The 19,543-nt window shown below is 51.2% G+C and overlaps 2 non-coding genes across 2 annotated transcripts; both read right to left on the minus strand.

Moving 5' to 3' along the window:
* Positions 1 to 18,261: 18,261 nt before the first annotated feature.
* TRNAF-GAA (transfer RNA phenylalanine (anticodon GAA)) lies at positions 18,262 to 18,334 on the minus strand. The gene has a single exon. It is a non-coding gene; the product is annotated as a tRNA-Phe (tRNA).
* Positions 18,335 to 19,253: 919 nt separating this feature from the next.
* Positions 19,254 to 19,325, minus strand: TRNAP-AGG (transfer RNA proline (anticodon AGG)). The gene has a single exon. It is a non-coding gene; the product is annotated as a tRNA-Pro (tRNA).
* Positions 19,326 to 19,543: the final 218 nt, after the last annotated feature.

Consider the following 19,543-nt stretch of genomic DNA (forward strand, 5'->3'; position numbering starts at 1 on the left):
ATTTTCTCCTAGGGTTACAATGACTTCTTTCAGGTGCTGTACGTGTTGGTCCCATGTATCACTAAAGATGACAATGTCATCGATGTATGCTCCGGCATACCGCTCGTGTGGACGTAGGATACAATTCATTGCCCTTTGAAAAGTGGCTGGTGCCCCATGTAAACCAAATGGCATAACCTTAAAATGGTACAATCTATCAGGGGTAGAAAAAGCTGTTTTCTCTTTGTCCTGTGGACGTAAAGGAATTTGCCAATACCCTTTACACAGGTCCAATGTACTGATATATTTGTCTCTCCCTATTTTCTCTACCATTTCATCCACTCTTGGTAGTGAATATGTGTCGAATTCAGACAATTTATTAACTTCTCTGAAGTCGATGTAAAATCTGACCGAACCATCCGGTTTTGGAACCAAGACAATCGGTGAGTTCCACTCACTAGAGGAGGGTTCGATAATGTCCATTTCCAGCATCTTTTGGACTTCCTCTCGTATGGTTTGACGACGTGCCTCGGGTATCCGATAAGGCCGAAGTCGCACCCTTTTACCTACAGGTGTTCTGATGGCATGTTGTACCAAGGTTGTCCTTCCAGGAGTTAGTGAAAACACTCCTCCAAGGGGAGTGAGGTTTTGGGTTAACTTCTCTTTTAAAGGGTTTGGAAGACTAGTGTCAATGCATTGAGCAAATAAAGGGGCCTCGTTCTCTGTTTGGGTACTTAGAATAGGCAGAGGTCCTTCCCATTTTTTAAAAAATTGATATGATAGATTTGTGAAGTACCCCTGGTTGCATCTAGCTCTATTCTATAAGTTACAGGGGTGACTTTCTCAGTGATCTTATAAGGTCCTTGCCATTTTCCCAGCAATTTGTGGTCAGAGGAGGCCATCATTAATAGAACGAGGTCTCCCACCTCGAACTTTCTTTCCTTTGTTTTTTTGTCGTACTGCATTTTCTGAGCAGCCTGGGCTTCTTCCAAATTATTACGGACAATAGTTCGAATCTGACTCAGATGTGTTTTAAGGGTGGACACATAATCAACTAAAGGCTTAGTGTTGTCAGGTTCATTCTCCCACTTTTCTTGAGCCATGTCTAAAAATGTACGGGGTTGATGGCCATATAACAGTTCAAAAGGAGAATAACCAGTACTTTTTTATATTTTGCATCGTATAGCAAACAACGCCAATGGGAACATATCCTCCCACTTTCTTGTTTCTAGTTCCAACAGTTTTTTAAGGGTTGTCTTAAGTGTAGCATTGTATCTTTCGACCAACCCGTCGGTCTGGGGGTGATAAGCTGCCGTTCGGATTTGGTGTATGCCTAATTGGGTACACACTTGCTTCATGACTTTGGATATGAAGGGGGTTCCTTGATCAGTCAGGATTTCTTTTGGAAACCCAACCCTGGAGAACACTGTTATCATTGCTTTGGCGATATTGACAGCATCAGGCCGCCGTAAGGCTATGGCCTCAGGAAAACGCGTGGCGTAATCCACCAACACCAGCACAAATCTACAGCCACTCCTCGACGGTAACAAGGGGCCTATAATGTCCATGCCTACTCTGTTAAAGGGTTCTTCTATCACAGGGAGTGGACGTAATGGTGCACGAGGGGGTATGTACCTACTGTGTCTCTGACAGATGGGACATTCTCTGCAATACCTTTTAACCTGTTGGTAAATCCCAGGCCAATAAAATCTCTCTAGTATCTGTTTTTCTGTTTTCTCCGGACCAAAATGTCCTCCTAGCAGATGGCTATGGGCTAGGAACATAACTTTCTCTCGAAATGGTGTAGGTACTATCAGCTGGGGGGTTTGTGTAGGATTTCCTTTCCTATAAAGTAACCCATTTTTCTTAAAGAAATAGGGACCTACATGAAGGGGATCTTCCTGGTCTAGCGCATTCTTCCAGGCCTCCAGTAGAACCGGATCCTCTCTCTGTGTAGCTCGAAAACTTCTGTCTGTTTCCCAGGGGTTCTCTTCAGGTATAACTGGCAATACATTAGGTGGCTTCCCTTTTTCTATCCTCCTCTGTTTCCTACTCTTCCGTGGTTTTGACAAAGGCCACTCATGTTTGTCTGCTTTAGAAAAAGGAGCTTCAGCCCACCAGTCCTCTCCTTTTTGACTATCATATGCTAGCATCTGTGAAAGTTGGGCATAATCGTTACCCAGAATGACTTTCTCAGGTAGATTCGGTATAAGACCCACTTTTAGGGAGGTCCCCGGATCGTTGATATGTTGAATTGTAACCTGTGAAGTTGGGTATTGTTTAACATCCCCGTGCACGCATCGGATGGCCACCATCTCTTCGCTTGGTACTACCCTAGTTTGAAAATCTTGAGGACGGACTACACTCTGTCGACACCCCGTATCTGCCAAAGCCAGAGTGGACTGTCCATTGACCTTTACTGCACAGTGATATGGGGGTAAAGGTTCTCGTGAGTTAGAACAGTAGTAGTTCCTGGCTATCCCTATCTCCATCGGTTCCTCTTTTTGGGGACAAAATATAGCAATATGCCCCATCCCTCCGCAATGAAAACACTGGGGTCCAGGATTCGGTGGTCTGAACACTGGGGTGGGTATCATAGGTCCAGGTAGGAGAGCCACAGGATCTGGTTTTTTAGGGACAGAAACACGAGATGGCCTGTGATGTCCTGGTCCGGGAGTTCTCCATTGGGTGTCTTCTCTGCCCTTTTGGAGTTCTTGGGCCCTGTTATAAGCACTTGCGATCTCCACTGCGGCTTCTAGAGTCACACGTGGTTGTTGTCTAACCCACCTTTGTATAGGTGGGTGGAGGGAGGCCAGGTATTGCTCTAAGTAAATTTTCGACATGATACCGTCCTTATCCGTGGTGGCAGGCTTCAACCAGCGGTCGGTCATGTCTTTTACCCTGAAGTACAAGGCTCGGGGTGTTTCTTGTGGTCCCTCTTTTATCTGGCGTAACTTTATCCTGTAAGACTCGTCATCCACCCCCAACCTTTCCATTATACAGCGTTTGAAGTCTGCATATGGCACTGTTCCTTGTATGGTTGCTGCTTGGTATGCTGCCTGCAAATCCCCTGAAAGAAGTGGTCCCAAATACTGACCCCATTTGTCGGCTGGCCATGCGGCAGCAGTGGCTATACGCTCAAAGTTAGTAAAAAAGAAATCAGGGTCCTCTCCACTGACGTATTTCTGCATGACCATTGATGGGAGCGTAGTAGGTCCTTTTTGGTTCCCGAGTATTTCAGCCAACTTGTCCATGGCAGCTCCATGTGTTTGACTCTGTCCTGTAAGGACCGTTTGTGTTTTCTCCCGATCCTCTTCTACAACATGTAGGAATTTTTCCATTACTTTGCCCAAATGTTCTTGATGTTCAGCCATTTTTGTAAGTGCCGCCTCCATGTCTCCGTCAGATCCCACTTCTGACACCACTTGTGGGAGGGCAGGTCGGATATACAGACGCGGATGCTGAATATATTGGCGAACAGCACTTTTATTATCAGGAAACAAGGTTTTAGGTTTCACAACGGGTTCCGCACTTCCTCTCGCGGCACCAAGTTCTCCAGTGTTGAAAGGATTAGCCGTGGTACGCGGTGTTCCTCCCTCTTCTTCCAGTGGTTGTTGTTCCTGGGACGATAGGGTCTCCGTGGTGTTGTTTTACCGGAGGTACCGAGAGGGAAGAAGAGAAAGGGGCCGTCAGTGGTACTGTTGATTCAAAACCCTTGCTCCTACACCGGAAGGTAGTGCACGAAAAATGGGAACGGTGAAATGCTGTGCATAAAGGTATTGGAAGTGGCAGATAAAGGGGTAGGTAGTGAATTGGTACGAGATTAGGATAAGAATTTAGCGGAGGTAAAGTCATAGACCAGTCACAACAACTCCCAAGATACGCAACCAAAAAGTGATACTGTTGGGTACGGTTTTCTCACAGGTGAACGTTTCGGTTTCCCGTTTACTAAATTCCACCCACCACCCACAGTTTTCGCTCTACCTCCCACCTCCCACAACACACAACAATTCCCCAAAATGGGCTTCGGTTCAATGTCACTCACCGGCCCCGCCATAACTCTCCTGAGTCACGGCACGCTCTCCAGCCTCCTCCGGGGGACACCACCACTCCTCCGTCCAGCGGTCTTCGGTTTCCCCCGCCTCTTCTCCATGCTCAGAAACGCTGTCTTGACTCTCGGCGTTCAGCTCCGGCTCCCGGCTCCGAGATTCGGCGTCCTCCTCGTGGTCCGTCTCTGGTCCCGCCTCCTCGACGTTCTGTGACCCCGCTTCCTGTGTGGCGTCTGTTTTTATTCGTCCATTTTCTGTAGTGCCTCCTCTAGAAAGAGAGGAGAGATACAGGTCTTCGTCCGTGTTTCTGGACAAACGTGATGTAGCCTTGTACGTGCAGGGGCATCTGGGCTTTGTAGTCCAACCCTATTAGGTGTTACGCCAAGATCTTTCTCACAGAAGGGTATGCCCAGACATGGGTCCCGTGCTCGCTAAGCCACCAGATTCAAGCTAGCTTGACTGATTAGGGCTGTTACCCTGAAGCTGGACCCAGGATGCTTGTTTTTGGTTCCAGGGAGGACCTGACCTTGAAGTACGGGCTGGACTGTTCCCATAGGGAGCATGGAGAAGACTAACATACTTATGGCTGGGTCTAAACCCGAATGGGGTGGCATGCAAAAAAATGATGGAATGAATCCAGATCTGTGACTGGGATGAATGGTTGATTGGTTTAACATTCCATTCATCATCTGTTCTTTTTGCATTTGTCGCCCTGAGATGGAAGTGGGTCCTGTGCTCGCTACGCCACCAGATTCAAGCTAGCCTAGCTGATGAGAGGGAACACCATGAAACGTGTCCCAGGATGCTTGTTTCTGTTGCAGGGAGGACCTGGCCTGGCTGTTCAGGTGGACTGCGTCCATGGGGAGCAGGGTCAAGACTGATTTGCATATGGCTGGATCTAAATTGGAACGGCATAGGGAGCAAAAGAATGATGAATTTAACCCAGATCTGTGACTGGCGTGAATGTTTGATTGGTTCAGCATTTCATCTATCATCTCCTCTTCTTCCAGATTTACAACATAGCTTAAATCTGGGGCAGCGCCAGAACTAACGCCTTCCCAAAGCAGGCGGAACATGGGGAAAAGGACAAAAACAGGAGAAATGTTCCTCGTTGATTTCTTTTTCCACATGTGTTGCATTCTGCAGCACACATAGAATGAGGAATATGCCCCCTTTGATTGTTTATGTGCAGAAAGGTGTGTCTTCCTGCAAATAAACAATCATGCCAACGACACAGACACACTTGCGCCATGGTGCAAGGGTGCTTGCGTTGGCGCTTGGCTGCAGTTAGGGAGCCTGAGCAACGGCGCTGGCAGACAGGACAGGAGTGTGCCGTAGAATACGAATCTAGAATATATTTTGTAGATACCGCGTATTCCTCTTTTCTTTTGACGCAACCAGCTAGAAGGGTTGCAGCGCTGCCCTACTCCTCAATATTGTGAATATGCCTCTGTTTTTGTACTTGCTTCACTCTCGTATCACAGCGCAGCAACTATGCTCTTAAACATGGCCCTTTATTCCTAGAAGTGAGGATATGTTCCACGCTGTGGACGTCACAATACGTGGGGTCCAAGGTCATTGAGCGTGATTGGCCCAGGGTGTGAAGCTCACACGCAATCAGTGGGTTTCTGCTCTGAGGCACTGAGGGATCAACTCATCGTGTGTGATTATGCCTGTAGTGTGAGTCAAAAATTAGCTAGCATTCGCGCCAAGAATTTTCAGTTCTATTAAGGACACGGAGGCGAGGATTATGCTTCTCTTTCTTTACTGTAATTTTCGCAGCAGCCAATAAACATACAGTTTAGTAACTGTAAAATAAACTACAATGGCCATGATGCTCAGCCTTAGCCACGCCCCCATTAGCCCTATAATAGTCCTGGTAACATTCCCAGCGTCCTCTTTCTTTGCACGAACTTGCAGAATAAGTCCACCAACCAAAAGTCTATAAAATTCTCCAACAGGGAATAACAGGGAACACCGTTCCAACTTCATTCTTCAACGGAAGAAACTTCATTCGGACTTCTTGTCTTTGCCTAGAGGAAAGGAAAAAATATAACAAACCCGTAACTCTTGTATAAAACTGCCTTAAGCATATCATAACGGGTGGGTAAGCATGATCATACATTTGAACATAGCCGGGTGGGATAATCCTCGCCTCCGTGTCCTTAATAGAATTGAAAATTCTTGGTGCAAATGCTAGCTAATTTTTTATTTTATTACAGGACCGGAGGCTTCAGATTATGCTAGTTTAACGCTCTATCAAAAACCACAGATGTAATGTCTCCCACCGGCTTATAATAAAACTGTTTGAATGTCGATTCAGTCGACCAATCAGCACAATGCATGATATCCTGAATGTTAGCTCCCAATAAATACGACTTCGAGGCCATGGCACCACGTACAGAGTGGGCCCCAAACCTTTGAACATCAACACCAGCCTCTTTCATGATAAACTTAAGCCATCTTGCTATAGTAGAGGAGGACACAGGTTTAAATGGCCTTTGGACAGCAATCAAGAGTTGCGTGACACTAGTCGGTCTCAAAGAACGAGTACATTCCTCGTAAGCTTTCAAGCATTGGACCACACATAATTTGGAATTGGTAGGAAAAGCATTATAATCAACCTGTCTAGACATGGTCTTTGTACGACCTGTAAAAAGGTAAAAGGAACTCCCTCCGGAGTAAATACTCTACCTGTAATGTCCAAGGCGCGTACATCCGACGATCTTCTGGAAGCTGACAAACATAATAGCATAGCTAGTTTCGCAGATAACTGTTTTCTGGAAAGCGAGTCATTAGCAGGCCAACTATCTAGGAGCTTGATGACCAATGAAACGTCCCATAGCCCAGAGTACTTGGGCTTGGGAGGATTCGCTACCCGTATGCCCTTAAGGAGTTTGCATACCAAAGGGTGCATACCCACCGGTTTACCGTCAATGTGGGTGTGTCCCGCAGAAATGGCCGACCAGAAGTTGTTCACCGATCTATAGGCCAAACCACTATCCGCCTTGTCCGATAAAAAAATTACGATATGTGAAAGTCCTGCCCCCACGGGATCCAAATCCTGTTCCATGCACCAACATAGCCAACCCTTCCAGGCTGAAGAATACCTCTTTCTCGTGGAAGGGGCCCAGGCTTGCTTGATAAAGTCGCTAGCCGTTCCTGAAACTCCAGGCAAACTCCATTGTTGCCTGAAAGCCTCCATGCCATCAGTGATATTCGATGAGACAGGATCAACGGATGCTGTTCCCGAAGAGGTCCTAGGAGGAGATTCTCCGACCAAGGGAGCATCCTGGGTAGGTCGCAGCACATCCCCAATAACATCGGGAACCAGGGCTGCGATCTCCACAGAGGCGTCACCAAGACCACCTCTGCCTTCTGTTTGACAATGTGCGAGGCCACTCGTGGAATCAGAAGGAAGGGGGGGGAACGCATAGTTCACCGCTCCTGTCCATTCCTGTAGGAAAGCATCCGTCGCTTCCGCTGCTGGATCCGGTCTCCAGCTGAAAAACCTGGGAAGCTGGCGGTTCAGCCTGGATGCGAATACATCGATCTGGTATGGACCCCAAATATCCTGAAGCCAGTTGAACAGTCTGGGAAGCAGCTGCCAATCGCTGTAATCCCGAAGATGTCTCGAGTTCCAGTCCGCTATCACGTTGGACTGACCCGGAATATACTCTGCTATAATCGTGATCTGATGAGCTAGACAATAGTGCCAAAAATCTTCGGCTATCTCCACCAACATGGACAATCTCGTCCCTCCTAGCTTGTTTATGTAACGTACTGCCGAGAATTTGTCCAACCGGAGAAGGATGCAACAAGATGTTCGTTGTGGTGAGAGGGTTTTGATGGCGAAGGAGCCCGCGAGGAGCTCCAGGCAGTTTATATTGAGTTCTAGCTCTTGCGGAGACCATCTTCCGCCTGTGGAAACATCTCCACAGCGTGCCCCCCAGCCCCAACGGCTGGCGTCGGAATCTATGACTACCTCTGGTAGTGAGCCAAAGATGGCTCTGCCGTTCCACGCTTCCACGTGACTCAACCACCAGCGCATCTCGTCCCTCACTTCCTGAGATAGGGGAACCAGGTCTGAATAGGCCAGACCTCACTGTAGTTGTTGAATTTTGAGTCTCTGAAGGGCCCTGTAGTGCAGTGGGCCCGGGAAAATCGCCTGAACGGACAATGCCAGAAGACCTACTACTCTGGCAATCTTCCTGAGTGAGATCACTTGCTTGCTGAGAAGGGATACAATCTCCTTCTTCAGATCTTTCAATTTGGACTGCGGCAGACTGAGCTGTGCTGTCTGCGAGTTGATTACGAAACCCAGAAAGTCGATTGGCTGCGCTGGGATCAGGGCTGATTTGGTTTGATTGATTAGAAACCCCAGATTTTGGATCAGTGAAACAGTCATCTGTAGATGTTGTGAGACTAAGTCCGGGCTCTGAGCCATAATCAGGATGTCGTCGAGGTAAATTATCATGCGCACTCCCTGTTCCCGCAGGTGCGCCACCACCGGCTTCATTACCTTGGTGAAGCACCAAGGAGCTGAGGAAAGCCCGAAAGGAAGGGCCGAGTACTCTAACCACCGTCCGTTCCACTGAAATTGGAGGAAATGTCGATGAGGAGGGAAGATGGGAATTGAAAGATAGGCATCTTTCAGATCCAAGCGCACCATCCAATCGTTTGGTCGCAACAGATCCGTCAAAAGATGGATCCCCTCCATCTTGAAATGATTGTAGACTAGAAAGTAATTGAAGTCTCTTAAATTCAACACTAGCCTGTGACCACCCCCACTTTTCTGTACTAGGAAGATATTGCTGCAAAACCCAAGCGGGCTGTACTCACATGCTGTAATGGCGTTTTTGCGAAGCAATTCTTCTATCTCTTTGTCTATACAAGTCTTCTCTGGTTGGGAAAAATGGAGAACCCTTGGGGGGTGAGTCTGCGTTGGAGTCTGATAAAACTCCAAGTGGAAACCCTGAATAGTCTGTAAGACCCATGAGTCCTGAGTCGGAAGACTCCAGTTGTGAAGGAAGCGAACAGTGCGACCCCCCCAATGGAATGCGAAAACAATCTATTGCGCTCACCTGCTTGGTTTTGAGCTTGGAACCCTGCTCTGTTGCCGCCTCCTTGGTATCTGCCTCTGGAGTAAGGACGTCGTGTTGGGTAGAATGTGCCGCCTCTGGTGGAGTCCCAGTCTCCTCGACCTCTTCCGAAGTCACCTCTGGGGGGACCTTGATTCGCGAAACGTCCCCGACCTCTCCCGGCCCTGTTGAAAAGGTGTTCCTGAAGGACACGTTTGATGCCAGATTGGGCCTTATCTAGAGAAGTGAAAGTGCTCACATATTTGGAAACGTCTTTCACAAAACGGTCGCCAAAGAGATTGCTCTCCACAAGGGGACCCGGTTCCAGCGTTGCCAGTTCCGTGAGGTTAGAGTCCATTCTCATCAAGAGGGACTTGTGGCGCTCTGTGGACACCGCGCAATTGGCATTGTCTAATAAGCAGATGGCATGCAGGGTCCAGCCAGCCAAGATATCGGGGTTTATCGGGACATTGGATTCCTTAGCCTGTAGGGCCATCTCCAGGATTTTTGCCAGCGGACCTACTACATCCAGCAACTTGTCCTGGCAGCCACGCCAGGCTCGGTCTAACCCCTTTTTGGGGTCATTAGCAAACTTCTTCAAGAAGGTAAACATGCTAGGATCTATTTCTGGAGTTTCCGCAATCTTGTGTGGGAGATCGGGACGAGGCATTCTGACCTGAGTCGGTTACGCACCTCTTTATCAAAGCCCTTCCTGATATTTTGTTGAAGGTACTCTGCCACCGCTGGGGCTGGAACCCAGTCTTGCGATCGGGGATGAACAATTTCAGAGGGATCGAATGTAAATGGGGTGGAAGGAGGAGGGGTAGACACCGAAGCGACGTCCTTCTTAGCTTTCTTCTTAGGAGGCTGCTCCTCATCCGTATCTGTGGTGTCTGTGCCCGTGGTAGTAGTGGTGTCTGTGTTAGCATAGTGCTGCTTACTTTTAGACTTGGCACCTGTCTGGTAAGCATGATCCTGCCCAGACGCAGAAGGGAGGGAATCTAGCGCCCCCGAGTGAGGCCATTGATCCGAAGTCGCTGTCGTGGGAGCTGGTAGAGACTTCTTAGCGGGCTTGGACTTTGTAAACCCATTCGTTTTGCAAAGTTTTCCAGCTGCTTTGTAATTGGTTTGAGCGCAGCCGCCAATGCCTGTAGCACAGTCGCAGGAACTGCGCTTTCCACTGCCTTGCTGAGTGAGGCTTGGACCGATGCGTCCAAGGCCTCCACAATCTTGTCCTCCACAGCAGCAGCAGGCTGCTCTTCATAAGTTTCCTCCCCTGCCTCCTCATCAAAGTACACCCACTCCTCCATATCCAATTTAGTGGGGTAAATATAAATGTAAAGTTATTTTCTAGAGGCAAGCCCTAGGGGAGTCAGGGGGGGGGGGTCAGACCCAATGCACACTGTATACACTTTCACTTTCCACCAGTACCAGACCCCCTCAGCAGGTGCTGTAATCCAATTCTTGCAGCCCAGCAGTAGGAGCCAAGAAACAAAGTCTAGGGAGCGTGTGCTCACTCCAAAAATAGGCAAAACTGCTATTTCAGCCAGTTAGGCGTCACAATCCACCAGCTCCATTCTAACACGGTGAAATTTGGTGGAAAAATGGCAAAACGACGTGTGAAACCCAACGAGCGCCCAAATCCTACCAAAACATAGCCCAATGGGCGCGCGTTGTGCTGCACGCGTCTGCCGAGAGGGTCGCTGCTCCACTGCGCGTTCGGGCGATGAGGGAGAGCCCCTGCGCTGCCTGCCGGTGAAGGAATCAACCGGATGTAAGGAAGTTGACCGCAACGCTGTCCGGTACTGGCGCGCGAGAGGCGCATTGCCTAAAACGAAAGTAATTCAATTGGAACAGGACTCCTGCCCGGCGCGCTGCCAGCCAGCCGGTAATCGGCCCCTCAGACGCGGGAAGCACCCGCGAAGTGAATAAAACAGCGAAATAAAGCTAGCAATAATCATACAAGCTAGGCATTCACAGCGAGCACGCTGAAGGAACCAATAAAGGCGCTGCCTAATTAATAAACAAACAAGTATACTTAACCAGGTATAGTGGTAGTATAAGGAGCATAGCACTTATCTCTTGCTGTGTGAGCAGCAAAGAAAGAGGACGCTGGGAATTTTACCAGGACTATTATAGTGCTCATGGGGGCGTGGCTAAGGCTGAGCATCATGGCCTTTGTAGTTTATTTTTTACTAAACTGTATGTTTATTGGCTGCTGTGAAAATTACAGTAAAGAAAGAGAAGCATAATCTGAAGCCTCCGGTCCCATCACACACTGTGGGAAAGTGCTCCTGGGGGCGAGACTCACAGAGTGATTGTACCGGAAGGATGTATCATTGTAAGAAACGTATAAAGAATGAAAATGAGGAGGAGGAAGAAATGAAGAATAAAGAGCTTATGTTGTTTTATTTTTCTCGTTTCTTAAGCGTGCTATGGATATTTTTTTTTTTGTCAATAAAAGGCATCTGGGGGGGCGGAGCTAGCCGGCGTCTATGGCGGACGCGTAAGAGCAGAGCTCCGCGTCGGCGCCAACTATTATCCGACAAAGATCCTTGTTCAGCAAAGAAATCCCAGCGAAAACGGCAGGAATTGTCGACCCTGCTCCTTCCGCAACTCCACCCGAAGTTTGGGGTCGAGGCACGCTCGGACACACCATTTTTCATCGGCTGCGAGGTGGCGAGAGACCAGGACGCGATCCCCGACCTCGCTTGAGAGCCGAGACCGAGTTACGTGACCCGACGTGCGGCCACGCGGACAAGCTGACCTAGACCCCTCCGGGTCCCGGCGAAGGCGGACCCCCAGACTCCACGCCACCTCATCGACACACAGAGTCACCAGCTGGTGGGGGCTCCCGGAGCCGTGAGACCCCTAAAAACCCTGGGCTAACAGCGGAGAAGGCGGTGAGCCACGTGGCATAGGTCGGGGCCTGACGAGGCGCCATCACCCAGGTCCCGTCGACGAGCGAACCCCTCAAGCCCTGAGCAGGAGAGCGGCTAGGTACCAACTCAGCCGGCACCCCGGGCGGAGCCCGCCACGCTCCCCCGACCCAGCGGCATACCCACGTCCATTGCCGCAACGAACCGCACCTAAAGGGGGTGACGCACTGATCACCCGCTGCACCCCCCTCCGTAGTGCTGACTTTAGGCTGTCTGGGAAGCGCGGCAATGGTGAAGGGGGACAGGACCCAGTCGAAGCTATCGTTCGACCAGCGCCGCCAGAAGGAACCAGGCCCTCCGGCCTCCCAGTCGCCAGGAGCGACCAACGACCCGAGTTCCTCGCTCTGCGCGGAAATAAAAGGCATGCTCACTACTATGGAGAAGGGCCTGCAGGAAGGGATGTCGGCCATTGGCAACAAGATCGACGCCCTGGCGTATCGCATGGACCGCATGATGGAGAGGGTGGATAAACATGCGGAACGACTCGACATGGCCGAACGCAGACTGACTGAGGCTGAAGAGGCGCAAACGGAGTGGGACGCTGACCGAAAGCAGTTTGGCCGCCTGCTTCAGGTGATACAGGAAAAGTCGGAGGACTTGGAGGCGCGCTCAAGGCGATCCAACATACGAATAACGGGTGTGGCCGAGACGACCCAAACGGGTAAGATGGAACTTTTTGTCGAAAAACTACTTAAGACACTCTTGGGAGACGACACCTTTTCCCCAATGTTCATTGTGGAGCGCGCCCATCGCACCCTTGGACCTAGACCACCCCCGGGCGCAAACCCCAGGCCGATAATTGCGAAATTACTGAACTACAGAGACAGGGACGCGGCGCTCCGTGCGGCCCGCGAGAAGGGGTCACTGCAACACGAGGGGATGAACATATCTTTATACCCTGATTTCACCACCAAAGTGCAGGAAGAACGACGGCGATTTGTCCCATACAAGCAACAATTGAGGGACCTTGGCCTGGACTACGCCATGTTATACCCAGCGCGGCTGCGCATTAACCGACAGGGGCACTCACACTTCTTCACGGATCCCAAAGAACTGCAAAAATCCTTGAAGGTGTGGATGAGGGAGAACAGAGGGAGCTCAGAAACGCGTGCAACGGAACAATCAGGCGCGGAGGACCTGGAGGAACAGGACTGAGGAGCGAGAGCGCTCTTATGGACACACCGGCAGGCCGCTGCTTCGGGGGCACACATGGCGTCACTCCGCTTTGACACGATACGCTCTCCCCGCTCAGTCTGAACTGTGGAATATCTAGGCCCCCTGAGCGCCCTAGAGGGGGTGAGACCTGAATGATTCGGCTGGGTGCCCCTGGGCCCTCGCACTTGCGGCACACTGCAACCTTGGAGGGGCTCATCTGCCCTGGAACCGGACACGATACAGGTCAGAGGCGGCTGGAGGGACGGGAGGGGGGGGCTCGGACAGAGAGCCGGACCTTGTTAGGCACTCCTTGCTTGCTGAGCTTTGCCTCTAAGGCGCTGGCGCGAGGGCTATGTGTGGACATTGTACGGAAGTCCAGGTGAGACAGTGGACGACGGACAGAACGAGTAGGCTACCTCTGCCCCAGCGCTGCCAGCAGTGACGGCTCAGATTGAGCCAGTTTGAGGTGTTATTGAATGGGATTACTAGAGGGTGGGGGGGGGGGGACACAGGGGATTCGGTCACACCAGGTTGGGGTCGGTTGACTGTGGGAGGTGGGTGGGGGTTCTTGTTCTGGAGTTCGGAATGTTCGGGGGGGGTCACAACTGTGTTCTGCAATGTTCCATGCCCTGGAGGGGACGGGTGGTGGGGGCACACGTGGGAGGGCGGGGTGTGTACTGCTGGTGCCCATTAGATGTTGCCGCTTTCCTAATGGCTGAAACGATACTAGGGGACCCACTGCTTAACACTGAAACCCTAACTGCATTGACATGGAATGTAAGGGGTTTAAACGACTACCGGAAACTCCGCAAGGTGCTGCACTACCTCCAAAGACACCATGTGGACCTGGCTTGCTACAGGAGACGCACCTACCCAACACCAGTAGAATGCTCACACATAGAGGTCTTCAGGGTAACTCCACTTATGCGGGCTTCACCTCACACGCTAGGGGAGTGCTCACGTGGGTAAATCCTAAATCTAAACTTTCACTCAAGCTACTCAGAGCAGACCCGGAGGGCCGATTCGTGGTAAGCAAATGCACGGGTAAGGGACATAATCTCCTGATCATGAATGTGTATGGCCCGAATTATGACTCCCCAGATTTTTATGCGGAGCTGGCAGGGCACTGTGCTGAATGGCCCACAGATAAACTGCTCTGGGGGGGGGACTTTAATTTCACCTTTAGCCCTAAACTTGATAGGTCGGGGGGGCCCCCCAGGCGTCCGGCAGCAGCTGCGCAGCAAATGCAAGCCGAAATGGTGAAACTGGGGCTGGCGGATGTCTGGAGGGAGAGGCATAGCGAGAGGGGGGGTTACACACACTACTCAGCGTACCACAACCTCCACACTAGGATTGACTACTGGCTTTCCCCCATTACTCTACTGGCGATGGTGAGGGACTGCAGAGTGCTCCCGCGGACGCTGTCTGACCACTCCCCCATACTACTGGTTCTGAACACACCACAACCTAGAATCCCCCCGTTCACGTGGCGCTTCCCACCGTACTCGCTGTTAGATGAGGCATTCCGGGCGGAACTAGGGGAGGACATAGACACGTTCTTTTCTAATAACGTAGGCACAGTGGATAGCTTCGGGACGGTTTGGGAAACATTTAAAGTCTATGTTAGGGGTGTCGTCATGGCCAAGCATTCCAGTGTCCTCAGGGCTATCAGGAGTAGACTGTCACTGCTCGAGGGGCGAATTGCGGATTGCGAACGCCAACGACTGACGGACCCGTCCCCGGAGGGTGATGAGACGCTGCGGGGGCTCCTGACAGAGTTCCACGAGGAGGCGGACAGAGAGGTCAGACACCTAGGGAAATACGCAACGGCCCGCGCATACGGTGAGGGCGACCGGCCGTGTTCTCTGCTAGCCAGGATTATGAAGGGCGCCAGGCGACGCCAGGGTGTCACTGAATTGCGCTCTGCGGACGGGGAGACACTGACATCGCAGGGAGATATACTGGCAGAATTTAAAGGATTCTACCAAGACCTGTACACCAGCAAGATCTCGGGCGTGGAGAGCCACATAGACAATTACTTAGACTACATCAAAATGCCGTTCTTAGAGAATTGGCAGAGGGAATTCCTGATGTCCCCTATACTCCGAGAGGAGATTGCGGACGCCCTAGACAGCATGAGGTCAGGAAGTGCGCCCGGAATCGATGGATTGACCGTCGCCTTTTATAAGGCGTACAAGGACAAGCTGCTCCCCTATCTCTCCACCCTCTTTGATGAGATCTGCGAGTATGGTGCGATGCCCCCTTCTATGAGAGAAGCACTCATAGTGACGATTTTGAAACCTGGCAAGCCGCCTGACCTCCCGGGGTCCTACCGCCCCTTGTCCCTTATCAACGTCGATGCGAAGCTGTACGCTAAGGTACTGGCAAACAGACTAGCGCTCGTCGCCCCAGAATTAGTTGCCCCAGAGCAGGCGGGTTTCATCCCGGCCAGAAACCTCACGTACAACATCAGAACGGTTATGGGCGCCATCCAACACACCAAACATGACACCAAGGCAGTCGCTGTCTTCTTAGATATGGAGAAGGCGTTTGACTCCGTGGAGTGGACGTTCATGCGCAAAGTCCTCAGGAAACTGGGGCTGGGGGACCTTTTCCTCCAACTCCTCGGCGCACTTTATCACCAACCCACTGAGAGAGTTCGGCTGGGTGACGCAGTTTCGGAGGCGTTCACTGTGAGCCGAGGCACGAGACAGGGCTGCCCCCTCTCGCCGCTACTGTACGCGCTGGTCGCGGAACCGCTGGCTTGCGCGATGCGGGAATACCACTCCTACGAAGCCATCAGCTACCCTACCTACAAGATCGGTATCTCCACATATGCGGACGACACGTTGTTGTACGTCAGGGACCCGGTGAACAACCTCTCATCGGTCCTGCGGGAGGTGGTACGGTTTGGGGCCCTTTCGGGACTGAAGGTGAACTGGCCAAAGTCAGTGGCATTCCCTCTGACCCCTGTTACCGAACCCTTCGAGATGGACTATCCACTACAATGGTCCACGGACCCGGTCAGATACCTGGGTATAAAGATACACACAGATCCAGACATAGTGTTACGCGAAAACTACGGGGTTGCCTATAGTAAACTAGTTGATGATGTTGAGCTCTGGATTAAGCTTCCGCTATCTTTAATGGGCCGCATCGCCTTGATGAAGATGGTGGTCCTCCCGAGGTTTTTGTTCCTCTTTAATAACCTCCCGATTGCCCTCTCCAGGGCTTTCTTCACAACCTTAAACAAACTCCTTATCAGGCTCGCCTGGGCCGGGAAACAACCTAGAATCCAATGGAAGGTGCTCCAGCTCCCATACGAGCAAGGGGGACTGGCTGCCCCAGACCTGGAACGTTACTATAGGATAGCGCAGGCCTCCCACCTCCATACCTGGATACACGGCGACCCTGATATCCCGCATGTGATTCTGGAGCGCCTTTTCGCGGCCCCTACTCCACTCCCGGCGACTATCTGTAGCCCTGGCGACCGCAGAGTAGGCATACTGGATTCCATCCGGTCCACTAACCACGCTTGGAACTCCATAATGCAGAGGCAAGATAAGATACTACTGTACGCCCCTAATATGCCGATACATTGGGCCCTTTGGCTTCCTACTTTGGCGGAACCTGGTGTACACAAAGCCCTAGCTGATCTAGGGGCGCACACGCTGGGGGACCTTTTCCAACATGGCAAAGTTAAGACGTGGGACCAGCTGGTGCGGGGGCTTGACCGCCCCTCCCTGCTCCATCGCTTCCAGTATCACAGGGTGCGCAGCGCCCTTCTGGACTTTCTAGGCCCCGATATGGAGGAACCACCTGCGATACCAGAGCTAGAGTATGTCATTCACACAGAGTCCCCGAAGAAGCTTACTTCTAAGCTTTACAATATGGGACACGCCCACACGGCATTGCAGTACACGAGGGCGCGACTGGCCTGGCAGACCGATTTAAACATGCACATTGACGATGGAATGTGGACGTACTGCTGCGCGGCCACCAGGCGGATCTCGCTGAATGGGAGACACCGCCTTCTTCACTTTAAATTCCTGCAACGAGTATATTATACACCTGAAAGATTGCATCGCTATGGGCTTCGCGACTCACCCCGTTGCGAGAGATGCCGCGCCCCAGTAGCGGACTTCATGCACGTGGCCTGGCTATGTCCGGGAATCAGTAAATTCTGGACGACTATATTTACGGAAATAAGCAAAATCACGGGACAGGAACTGGACGCTAACCCGGCACTCGCTCTGCTGGGCTATGCGAGGAACGTGCCGGCGCCGGTGCGTAAACTGGTCAGCATGGGCATGCTACTTGCCAAACGGGTCGTGGCCTCCTGTTGGATGAAGGGACTGCTCCCGACTCTAAAGCGGTGGACTAACGACATGCTGTACTGTAACACGCAGGCGGAGACTTATAGAGAATTGCTCCCTCCCCGTAGCCGCCCCAAAAACTTCTGGGAGCTCTATCGCACCTATCTCTACTCCAGGATGGACGATGACGACTTGGCCTCGGGAGGGGATGAGGGCCAGGAGGGTGCGGCGAACATAGATCCCCCCTGATTCCAGCGGCAGTACCGCTTGCTAGACAGCCCTGCAGTGCTAGGTAGACGTTCAGCCATTCCCAGCCTTACGGGATCATACACACACCTGGGCACTCAGCAGGAAATGCACACCACCACACCACACACCACTCCAACAGATTGCACCTTACACCACAGGGAACATGCAGACTAGGGACCGGTTACGAGGGGATGGGGTTCGGGGTTGGGTTGTTAGTTGGGAGAAAACATAAAATTTTACAGATATGTCTGACTATGCATAGTGCACGATGCAATACTACTGTCATTCCATGTTGGGACCTTCACCGACCGGCCTGTACACTGGACAATCCCAAGCTGGGAGCTTCTTCTGGGTGCCCTCGTTGTAAACACTACTGTCTCATTGGTAAGAAGACCTGGCCTACCGCCGGCCCGAGAAGGGTTGTAGGTGAAGGGCCCTGTATGCATTGTAATGTGCTATTGTTTGATAAATAAATAAATAAAAAAAAGGCATATGCCGAAACCCGGGATCGAACCAGGGACCTTTAGATCTTCAGTCTAACGCTCTCCCAACTGAGCTATTTCGGCGGCTTGTCTTTGTTGTCACGATATGGGATTTAAGAGTATTCGGGTTCACGGGACTCATGTACCCCTGCCCCCCCCCCCCTCAGACTGCTGAGCGCCTGCGCCTCTTTCTTTCCAGTGCCCCGAGCCTGGCACAGAATATACAGCGCAGGGTCCTTGTGCCCAGAATATGCCCATCACAACCACAGCTACAGGATATCACTACGAAGGGTGCTTGGGGTCGTTATTGTACCCCTAAAATACACATCACAAAGACTGTGCCAGAGAATAAGCCTTTGAAATACACCTCTGCCACCAAAGACCCCCCCCCCCCACCAGGTGACAGTGCCACAGAATGCGCTAATCAGATCCAAGGCGCTTTAAACGCGCCCATCCGAATTATTGAGCCAAAGAAAATACACGGGACATTTAAAGAGCCCCAGAATTCCCGCTTCTCAGGCTGCACCAATCAGAACGGACGATGGCAGTGACCGTCCTTCTAACTTCACTCTGTACAGAAACAACCGATCATTACAAATACAACTAAGGCCCTTCTCAGAGCCCCGCCCCCTGTAGCTGGTTGGGGTCGCAGCCCCGCTGCTTGTGTCTCACACTTCCCAGTGTCTCACACTCGTGTGCACGGCCACGGCTCACCCTGCTGTTCCACAGACAGTAGCGTCCATGAAAGTTTTGCATCCCCTGTAACATGCAAAATATCCCTCCCGGCTGCTGATGTGGCGGGGTCGCTGCCACCGCCCGCCCCCTCCTCCAGCTGTTTCCGCAGCTGGCTCGGTGGTCCAGGGCTCCCATTCGTGCTTTGAGTGTGGCAGGTTCTGGAATCAAATGCAAAACCAGCCACGGATGTTTCAAAAGCACTTGTTTTGTTATTCACCACTTTTCAAAGTATCCATTGATTGAAATGTGACTTTATAAAAGAAAAAGAGGGCTCGTCCGGGATTTGAACCCGGGACCTCTCGCACCCTAAGCGAGAATCATACCCCTAGACCAACGAGCCAGCTGTCACCGACGGTTGCAACGTTTATTTATTTATTTTTATTTATTTATGCATTTTTATATAGCGCGGACTTTACCCGAGGGCGTCAGAGCGCTTCACATTAGGAACAGAAATGAAACATAATGAGAAACATTACAGAAGAGCAGATATATGCTCTTTTAGACATATGTGTTGTTCATACTCAGTGCAATTCCATCTGTTTCATAGGTATTGTAGCC

Source organism: Lissotriton vulgaris, chromosome 1_1, assembly GCF_964263255.1.
Source record: "Lissotriton vulgaris chromosome 1_1, aLisVul1.2, whole genome shotgun sequence".
NCBI classification, from domain to species: Eukaryota; Metazoa; Chordata; class Amphibia; order Caudata; family Salamandridae; genus Lissotriton; species Lissotriton vulgaris.